Below are 9,988 nucleotides of genomic sequence, written 5' to 3' on the forward strand. Positions count from 1 at the left end.
AAAGGGCAGTAAGCACAGGGAAATATCTGCTTCTAAATCAAAAACGCAGCTATCTAACAGAACGGTTGTCATTGTGTGCACTCAACTTTCAGAGTTAAACCCGTGTGTGGATTCAGCAGTCTGCAAACACTTTCTGTGCACAGTCTCAAAACAGGCGTTTTCAGCCCAATACCGGCCTATGGAAGAAAGGGCAGTAAGCACAGGGAAATTTCTGCTTCTAAATACAAAACGCAGCTATCTAACAGAACGGTTGTCAAAGTGTGCACTCAACTTCCAGAGTTAAACCCGAGTGTGGATTCACCAGTCTGCAAACCCTTTTTGTGTAGAGTCTCAAAACAGGCGTTTACAGCCCAATACCGGCCTATGGAAGAAAGGGCAGTAAGCACAGGAAAATTTCTGCTTCTAAATCCAAAACGCAGCTATCTAACAGAACGGTTGTCAATGTGTGCACTCAACTTCCAGAGTTAAAGCCGTGTGTTTATTCAGCACTCTGGAAACACTTTCTGTGTAGAGTCTCAAAACAGGCGATTTCAACCCAATACTGGCCTATAGAAGAAAGAGCAGTAAGAAGAGGGAAATATCTGCTTCTAAATCCAAAACGCAGCTATCTAACAGAACGGTTGTCAATGTGTGCACTCAACTTCCAGAGTTAAACCCGTGTGTGGATTCAGCAGTCTGCAAACACATTCTGTGCAGAGTCTCAAAACAGGCGTTTTCAGGCCAATACCGGCCTATGGAAGAAAGGGCAGTAAGCACAGGGAAATATCTGCTTCTAAATCCAAAATGGGGCTACCTAACAGAACGGTTGTCAATGTGTGCACTCAACTTCCAGAGTTAAACCCGTGTGTGGATTCAGAAGTCTGCAAACACGTTCTGTGCAGAGTCTCAAAACAGGCGTTTTCAGCCCAATACCAGCATATGGAAGAAAGGGCAGTAAGCACAGGGAAATATCTGCTTCTAAATCCAAAAGGCAGTTATCTAACAGAACGTTTGTCAATGTGTGCATTCAACTTCCAGAGTTAAACCCGTGTGTGGATCCAGCAGTCTGCAAACACTTTCTGTGCAGAGTCTCAAAACAGGCGTTTTCAGCCCAATTCCGGCCTATGGAAGAAAGGGCAGTAAGCACAGGGAAATTTCTGCTTCTAAATCCAAAACGCAGCTATCTAACAGAACGGTGTCAATGTGTGCACTCAACTTCCAGAGTTAAATCGGTGTGTGGATTGAGCAGACTGCAAACACTTTCTGTGCAGAGTCTGAAAACAGGCGTTTTCAGCCCAATACCGGCCTATGGAAGAAAGGGCAGTAAGCACAGGGAAATATCTGCTCCAAATCCAAAACGCAGCTATCTAAAAGAACGGTTGTCAATGTGTGCACTCAACTTCCAGAATTAAACCCGTGTGTGGATTCAGCAGTCTGCAAACACTTTCTGTGCAGAGTCTCAAAACAGGCGTTTTCAGCCCAATACCGGCCTATGGAAGAAAGGGCAGTAAGCACAGGGAAATATCTGCTTCTAAATCCAAAACACAGCTATCTAACAGAACGGTTGTCAATGTGTGCACTCAACTTCCAGAGTTAAACCCGTGTGTGGATTCAGCAGTCTGCAATCTCTTTCTGGGCAGAGTCTCAAAACAGGCGTTTTCAGCCCAATACCGGCCTATGGAAGAAAGGGCAGTAAGCACAGGGAAATTTCTGCTTCTAAATCCAAAACGCAGCTATCTAACAGAACGGTTGTCAATGTGTGCACTCAACTTCCAGAGTTAAACCCGAGTGTGGATTCACCAGTCTACAAACCCTTTTTGAGTAGAGTCTCAAAACAGGCGTTTTCAGCCCAATACCGGCCTATGGAAGAAAGGACAGTAAGCACAGGAAAATATCTGCTTCTAAATCCAAAACGCAGCTATCTAACAGAACGGTTGTCAATGTGTGCACTCAACTTCCAGAGTTAAAGCCGTGTGTGGATTCAGCAGTCTGCAAACACTTTCTGTGCAGAGTCTCAAAACAGGCGATTTCATCCCAATACCAGCCTATAGAAGAAAGAGCAGTAAGCACAGGGAAATATCTGCTTCTAAATCCAAAACACAGCTATCTAACAGAACGGTTGTCAATGTGTGCACTCAACTTCCAGAGTTAAACCCGTGTGTGGATTCAGCAGTCTGCAAACACTTTCTGTGCAGAGTCTCAAAACAGGCATTTTCAACCCAATACCGGCCTATGGAAGAAAGGGCAGTAAGCACAGGGAAATATCTGCTTCTAAATCCAAAACGCAGCTACCTAACAGAACGGTTGTCAATGTGTGCACTCAACTTCCAGAGTTAAAGCCGTGTGTGGATTCAGCAGTCTGGAAACACTTTCTGCGCAGAGTCTCAAAACAGGCGTTTTCAGCCCAATACCAGCATATTGAAGAAAGGGTAGTAAGCACAGGGAAATATCTGCTTCTAAATCCAAAACGCAGCTATCTAACAGAACGGTTTTCAATGTGTGCACTCAACTTCCAGAGTTAAATCGGTGTGTGGATTGAGCAGACTGCAAACACTTTCTGTGCAGAGTCTGAAAACAGGCGTTTTCAGCCCAATACCGGCCTATGGAAGAAAGAGCAGTAAGCACAGGGAAATATCTGCTTCTAAATCAAAAACGCAGCAATCTAACAGAACGGTTGTCATTGTGTGCACTCAACTTTCAGAGTTAAACCCGTGTGTGGATTCAGCAGTCTGCAAACACTTTCTGTGCACAGTCTCAAAACAGGCGTTTTCAGCCCAATACCGGCCTATGGAAGAAAGAGCAGTAAGCACAGGGAAATTTCTGCTTCTAAATACAAAACGCAGCTATCTAACAGAACGGTTGTCAAAGTGTGCACTCAACTTCCAGAGTTAAACCCGAGTGTGGATTCACCAGTCTTCAAACCCTTTTTGTGTAGAGTCTCAAAACAGGCGTTTTCAGCCCAATACCGGCCTATGGAAGAAAGGGCAGTAAGCACAGGAAAATTTCTGCTTCTAAATCCAAAACGCAGCTATCTAACAGAACGGTTGTCAATGTGTGCACTCAACTTCCAGAGTTAAAGCCGTGTGTTTATTCAGCACTCTGGAAACACTTTCTGTGCAGAGTCTCAAAACAGGCGATTTCAACCCAATACTGGCCTATAGAAGAAAGAGCAGTAAGCAGAGGGAAATATCTGCTTCTAAATCCAAAACGCAGCTATCTAACAGAACGGTTGTCAATGTGTGCACTCAACTTCCAGAGTTAAACCCGTGTGTGGATTCAGCAGTCTGCAAACACATTCTGTGCAGAGTCTCAAAACAGGCGTTTTCAGGCCAATACCGGCCTATGGAAGAAAGGGCAGTAAGCACAGGGAAATATCTGCTTCTAAATCCAAAATGGGGCTACCTAACAGAACGGTTGTCAATGTGTGCACTCAACTTCCAGAGTTAAACCCGTGTGTGGATTCAGCAGTCTGGAAACACGTTCTGTGCAGAGACTCAAAACAGGCGTTTTCAGCCCAATACCAGCATACGGAAGAAAGGGCAGTAAGCACAGGGAAATATCTGCTTCTAAATCCAAAACGCAGTTATCTAACAGAACGTTTGTCAATGTGTGCATTCAACTTCCAGAGTTAAACCCGTGTGTGGATCCAGCAGTCTGCAAACACTTTCTGTGCAGAGTCTCAAAACAGGCGTTTTCAGCCCAATTCCGGCCTATGGAAGAAAGGGCAGTAAGCACTGGGAAATTTCTGCTTCTAAATCCAAAACGCAGCTATCTAACAGAACGGTTGTCAATGTGTGCACTCAAGTTCCAGAGTTAAATCGGTGTGTGGATTGAGCAGACTGCAAACACTTTCTGTGCAGAGTCTGAAAACAGGCGTTTTCAGCCCAATACCGGCCTATGGAAGAAAGGACAGTAAGCACAGGGAAATATCTGCTTCTAAATCCAAAACGCAGCTATCTAACAGAACGGTTGTCAATGTGTGCACTCAACTTCCAGAGTTAAACCCGTGTGTGGATTCAGCAGTCTGGAAACACTTTCTGTGCAGAGTCTCAAAACAGGCGTTTTCAGCCCAATACCGGCCTATGGAAGAAAGCGCAGTAAGCACAGGGAAATATCTGCTTCTAAATCCAAAACGCAGCTATCTAACAGAACGGTTATCAATGTGTGCACTCAACTTCCAGAGTTAAACCCGTGTGTGGATTCAGCAGTCTGCAATCTCTTTCTGGGCAGAGTCTCAAAACAGGCGTTTTCAGCCCAATACCGGCCTATGGAAGAAAGGGCAGTAAGCACAGGGAAATTTCTGCTTCTAAACCCAAAACGCAGCTATCTAACAGAACGGTTGTCAATGTGTGCACTCAACTTCCACAGTTAAACCCGAGTGTGGATTCACCAGTCTGCAAACCCTTTTTGAGTAGAGTCTCAAAACAGGCGTTTTCAGCCCAATACCAGCCTATGGAAGAAAGGGCAGTAAGCACAGGGAAATATCTGCTTCTAAATCCAAAACGCAGCTATCTAACAGAACGGTTGTCAATGTGTGCACTCATCTTCCAGAGTTAAAGCCGTGTGTGGATTCAGCAGTCTGCAAACACTTTCTGAGCAGAGTCTCAAAACAGGCGTTTTCAGCCCAATACCGGCCTATGGAAGAAAGGGCAGTAAGCACAGGGAAATATCTGCTTCTAAATCCAAAACGCAGCTATCTAACAGAACGGTTGTCAATGTGTGCACTCAACTTCCAGAGTTAAACCCGTGTGTGGATTCAGGAGTCTGCAAACACTTTCTGTGCAGAGTCTCAAAACAGGGGTTTTCAGGCCAATACCGGCCTATGGAAGAAAGGACAGTAAGCACAGGGAAATATCTGCTTCTAAATCCAAAATGGAGCTACCTAACAGAACGGTTGTCAATGTGTGCACTCAACTTACAGAGTTAAACCCATGTGTGGATTCAGAAGTCTGCAAACACTTTCTGTGCAGAGTCTAAAAACAGGCGTTTTCAGCCCAATACCAGCATATGGAAGAAAGGGCAGTAAGCACAGGGAAATATCTGCTTCTAAATCCAAAACGCAGCTATCTAACAGAATGGTTGTCAATGTGTGCACTCAATTTCCAGAGTTAAATCGGTGTGTGGATTGAGTAGACTGCAAACACTTTCTGTGCAGAGTCTGAAAACAGGCGTTTTCAGCCCAATACCAGCATATGGAAGAAAGGGCAGTAAGCACAGGGAAATTTCTGCTTCTAAATCCAAAACGCAGCTATCTAACAGAACGGTTGTCAATGTGTGCACTCAACTTCCAGAGTTAAAGCCGTGTGTGGATTCAGCAGTGTACAAACACTTTCTGTGCAGAGTCTCAAAACAGGCGTTTTCAGCCCAATACCGGCCTATGGAAGAAAGGGCAGTAAGCACAGGGAAATATCTGCTTCTAAATCCAAAACGCAGCTATCTAACAGAACGGTTGTCAATGTGTGCACTCAACTTCCAGAGTCAAACCCGTGTGTGGATTCAGCAGTCTGCAAACCCTTTTTGAGTAGAGTCTCAAAACAGGCGTTTTCAACCCAATACCAGCCTATGGAAGAAAGGGCAGTAAGCACAGGGAAATATCTGCTTCTAAATCCAAAACGCAGCTATCTAACAGAACGGTTGTCAATGTGTGCACTCAACTTCCAGAGTTAAAGCCGTGTGTGGATTCAGCAGTCTGCAAACACTTTCTTAGCAGAGTCTCAAAACAGGCGTTTTCAGCCCAATACCGGCCTATGGAAGAAAGGGCAGTAAGCACAGGGAAATATATGCTTCTAAATCCAAAACGCAGCTATCTAACAGAACGGTTGTCAATGTGTGCACTCACCTTCCAGTTTTTAACCCGTGTGAGGATTCAGCAGTCTGAAAACACTTTTTGTGCAGAGTCTCAAAACAGGCGTTTTCAGCCCAATACCAGCCTATAGAAGAAAGAGCAGTAAGCACAGGGAAATATCTGCTTCTAAATCCAAAACGCAGCTATCTAACAGAACGGTTGTCAATGTGTGCACTCAACTTCCAGAGTTAAACCCGAGTGTGGATTCAGGAGTCTGCAAACACTTTCTGTGCAGAGTCTCAAAACAGGCGTTTTCAGGCCAATACCGGCCTATGGAAGAAAGGACAGTAAGCACAGGGAAATATCTGCTTCTAAATCCAAAATGGAGCTACCTAACAGAACGGTTGTCAATGTGTGCACTCAACTTACAGAGTTAAACCCATGTGTGGATTCAGAAGTCTGCAAACACTTTCTGTGCAGAGTCTCAAAACAGGCGTTTTCAGCCCAATACCAGCATATGGAAGAAAGGGCAGTAAGCACAGGGAAATATCTGCTTCTAAATCCAAAACGCAGCTATCTAACAGAATGGTTGTCAATGTGTGCACTCAACTTCCAGAGTTAAATCGGTCTGTGGATTGAGTAGACTGCAAACACTTTCTGTGCACAGTCTGAAAACAGGCGTTTTCAGCCCAATACCAGCATATGGAAGAAAGGGCAGTAAGCACAGGGAAATTTCTGCTTCTAAATCCAAAACGCAGCTATCTAACAGAACGGTTGTCAATGTGTGCACTCAACTTCCAGAGTTAAACCCGTGTGTGGATTCAGCAGTGTACAAACACTTTCTGTGCAGAGTCTCAAAACAGGCGTTTTCAGCCCAATACCGGCCTATGGAAGAAAGGGCAGTAAGCACAGGGAAATATCTGCTTCTAAATCCAAAACGCAGGTATCTAACAGAACGGTTGTCAATGTGTGCACTCAACTTCCAGAGTCAAACCCGTGTGTGGATTCAGCAGTCTGCAAACACTTTCTGTGCAGAGTCTCAAAACAGGCGTTTTCAGCCCAATACCGGCCGATCGAAGAAAGGGCAGTAAGCACAGGGAAATATCTGCTTCTAAATCCAAAACGCAGCTATCTAACAGAACGGTTGTCAATGTGTGCACTCAACTTCCAGAGTTAAACCCGTGTGTGGATTCCGCAGTCTGCAAACACTTTCTGTGCAGAGTCTCAAAACAGGCGTTTTCAGCCCAATACCGGCCTATGGAAGAAAGGGCAGTAAGCACAGGGAAATATCTGCTTCTAAATCCAAAACGCAGCTATCTAACAGAACGGTTGTCAATGTGTGCACTCAACTTCCAGAGTTAAACCCGTGTGTGGACTCAGCAGTCTGCAAACACTTTCTGTGCAGAGTCTCAAAACAGGCGTTTTCAGCCCAATACCGGCCTATGGAAGAAAGGGCAGTAAGCACAGGGAAATTTCTGCTTCTAAATCCAAAACGCAGCTATCTAGCAGAACGGTTGTCAATGTGTGCACTCAACTTCCAGAGTTAAACCTGAGTGTGGATTCACCAGTCTGCAAACCCTTTTTGTGTAGAGTCTCAAAACAGGCGTTTTCAGCCCAATACCGGCCTATGGAAGAAAGGGCAGTAAGCACAGGAAAATATCTGCTTCTAAATCCAAAACGCAGGTATCTAACAGAACGGTTCTCAATGTGTGCACTCAACTTCCAGAGTTAAAGCCGTGTGTGGATTCAGCAGTCTGCAAACACTTTCTGTGCAGAGTCTCAAAACAGGCGATTTCATCCCAATACCAGCCTATAGAAGAAAGAGAAGTAAGCACAGGGAAATATCTGCTTCTAAATCCAAAACGCAGCTATCTAACAGAACGGTTGTCAATGTGTGCACTCAACGTCCAGAGTTAAACCCGTGTGTGGATTCAGCAGTCTGCAAACACTTTCTGTGCAGAGTCTCAAAACAGGAGTTTTCAGCCCAATACCGGCCTATGGAAGAAAGGGCAGTAAGCACAGGGAAATATCTGCTTCTAAATCCAAAATGGAGCTACCTAACAGAACGGTTGTCAATGTGTGCACTCAACTTCCAGAGTTAAACCCATGTGTGGATTCAGAAGTCTGCAAACACTTTCTGTGCAGAGTCTCAAAACAGGCGTTTTCAGCCCAATACCAGCATATGGAAGAAAGGGCAGTAAGCACAGGGAAATATCTGCTTCTAAATCCAAAACGCAGCTATCTTACAGAATGGTTGTCAATGTGTGCACTCAACTTCCAGAGTTAAATCGGTGTGTGGATTGAGCAGACTGCAAACACTTTCTGTGCATAGTCTGAAAACAGGCATTTTTTGCCCAATACCGGCCTATGGAAGAAAGGGCCGTAAGCACAGGGAAATTTCTGCTTCTAAATCCAAAACGCAGCTATCTAACAGAACGGTTGTCAATGTGTGCACTGAACTTCCAGAGTTAAACCCGTGTGTGGATTCAGCAGTCTGCAAACACTTTCTGTGCAGAGTTTCAAAACAGGCGTTTTCAGCCCAATACCGGCCTATGGAAGAAAGGGCAGTAAGCACAGGGAAATTTCTGCTTCTAAATCCAAAACGCATCTATCTAACAGAACGGTTGTCAATGTGTGCACTCAACTTCCAGAGTTAAACCCGAGTGTGGATTCACCAGTCTGCAAACCCTTTTTGTGTAGAGTCTCAAAACAGGCGTTTTCAGCCCAATACCGGCCTATGGAAGAAAGGTCAGTAAGCACAGGGAAATATCTGCTTCTAAATCCAAAACACAGCTATCTAACAGAACGGTTGTCAATGTGTGCACTCAACTTCCAGAGTTTAACCCGTGTGTGGATTCAGCAGTCTGCAAACACTTTCTGTGCAGAGCCTCAAAGCAGGCGATGTCATCCCAATAACAGCCTATAGAATAAAGAGCAGTAAGCACAGGGAAATATCTGCTTCTAAATCCTAAACGCAGCTATCTAACAGAACGGTTGTCAATGTGTGCACTCAACTTCCAGAGTTAAAGCCGTGTGTGGATTCAGCAGTCTGCAAACACTTTCTGTGCAGAGTCTCAAAACAGGCGTTTTCAGCCCAATACAGGCCTATGGAAGAAAGGGCAGTAAGCACAGGGAAATATCTGCTTCTAAATCCAAAACGCAGCTATCTAACAGAACGGTTGTCAATGTGTGCACTCAACTTCCAGAGTTAAACCCGTGTGTGGATTCAGCAGTCTGCAAACTCTTTCTGGGCAGAGTCTCAAAACAGGCGTTTTCAGCCCAATACCGGCCTATGGAAGAAAGGGCAGTAAGCACAGGGAAATTTCTGCTTCTAAATCCAAAACGCAGCTATCTAACAGAACGGTTGTCAATGTGTGCACTCAACTTCCAGAGTTAAACCCGAGTGTGGATTCACCAGTCTGCAAACCCTTTTTGAGTAGAGTCTCAAAACAGGCGTTTTCAGCCCAATACCGGCCTATGGAAGAAAGGGCAGTAAGCACAGGAAAATATCTGCTTCTAAATCCAAAACGCAGCTATCTAACAGAACGGTTGTCAATGTGTGCACTCAACTTCCAGAGTTAAAGCCGTGTGTGGATTCAGCAGTCTGCAAACACTTTCTGAGCAGAGTCTCAAAACAGGCTTTTTCAGCCCAATACCGGCCTATGGAAGAAAGAGCAGTAAGCACAGGGAAATATCTGCTTCTAAATCCAAAACGCAGCTATCTAACAGAACGGTTGTCAATGTGTGCACTCAACTTCCAGAGTTTAAACCGTGTGTGGATTCAGCAGTCTGCAAACACTTTCTGTGCAGAGTCTCAAAACAGGCGATTTTAACCCAATACCAGCCTATAGAAGAAAGAGCAGTAAGCACAGGGAAATATCTGCTTATAAATCCAAAACGAAGCTATCTAACAGAACGGTTGTCAATGTGTGCACTCAACTTCCAGAGTTAAACCCATGTGTGGATTCAGAAGTCTGCAAACACTTTCTGTGCAGAGTCTCAAAACAGGCGTTTTCACCCCAATACCAGCATATGGAAGAAAGGGCAGTAAGCACAGGGAAATATCTGCTTCTAAAACCAAAACGCAGCTATCTAACAGAACGGTTGTCAATGTGTGCACTCAACTTCCAGAGTTTAACCCGTGTGTGGATTCAGCAGTCTGCAAACACTTTCTGTGCAGAGTCTCAAAACAGGCGATTTCATCCCAATACCAGCCTATAGAAG

Source organism: Aotus nancymaae, unplaced genomic scaffold (genome assembly GCF_030222135.1).
Source record: "Aotus nancymaae isolate 86718 unplaced genomic scaffold, 86718_ANA_hifiasm-v0.15.2.pri h1tg000156l, whole genome shotgun sequence".
NCBI lineage: Eukaryota > Metazoa > Chordata > Mammalia > Primates > Aotidae > Aotus > Aotus nancymaae.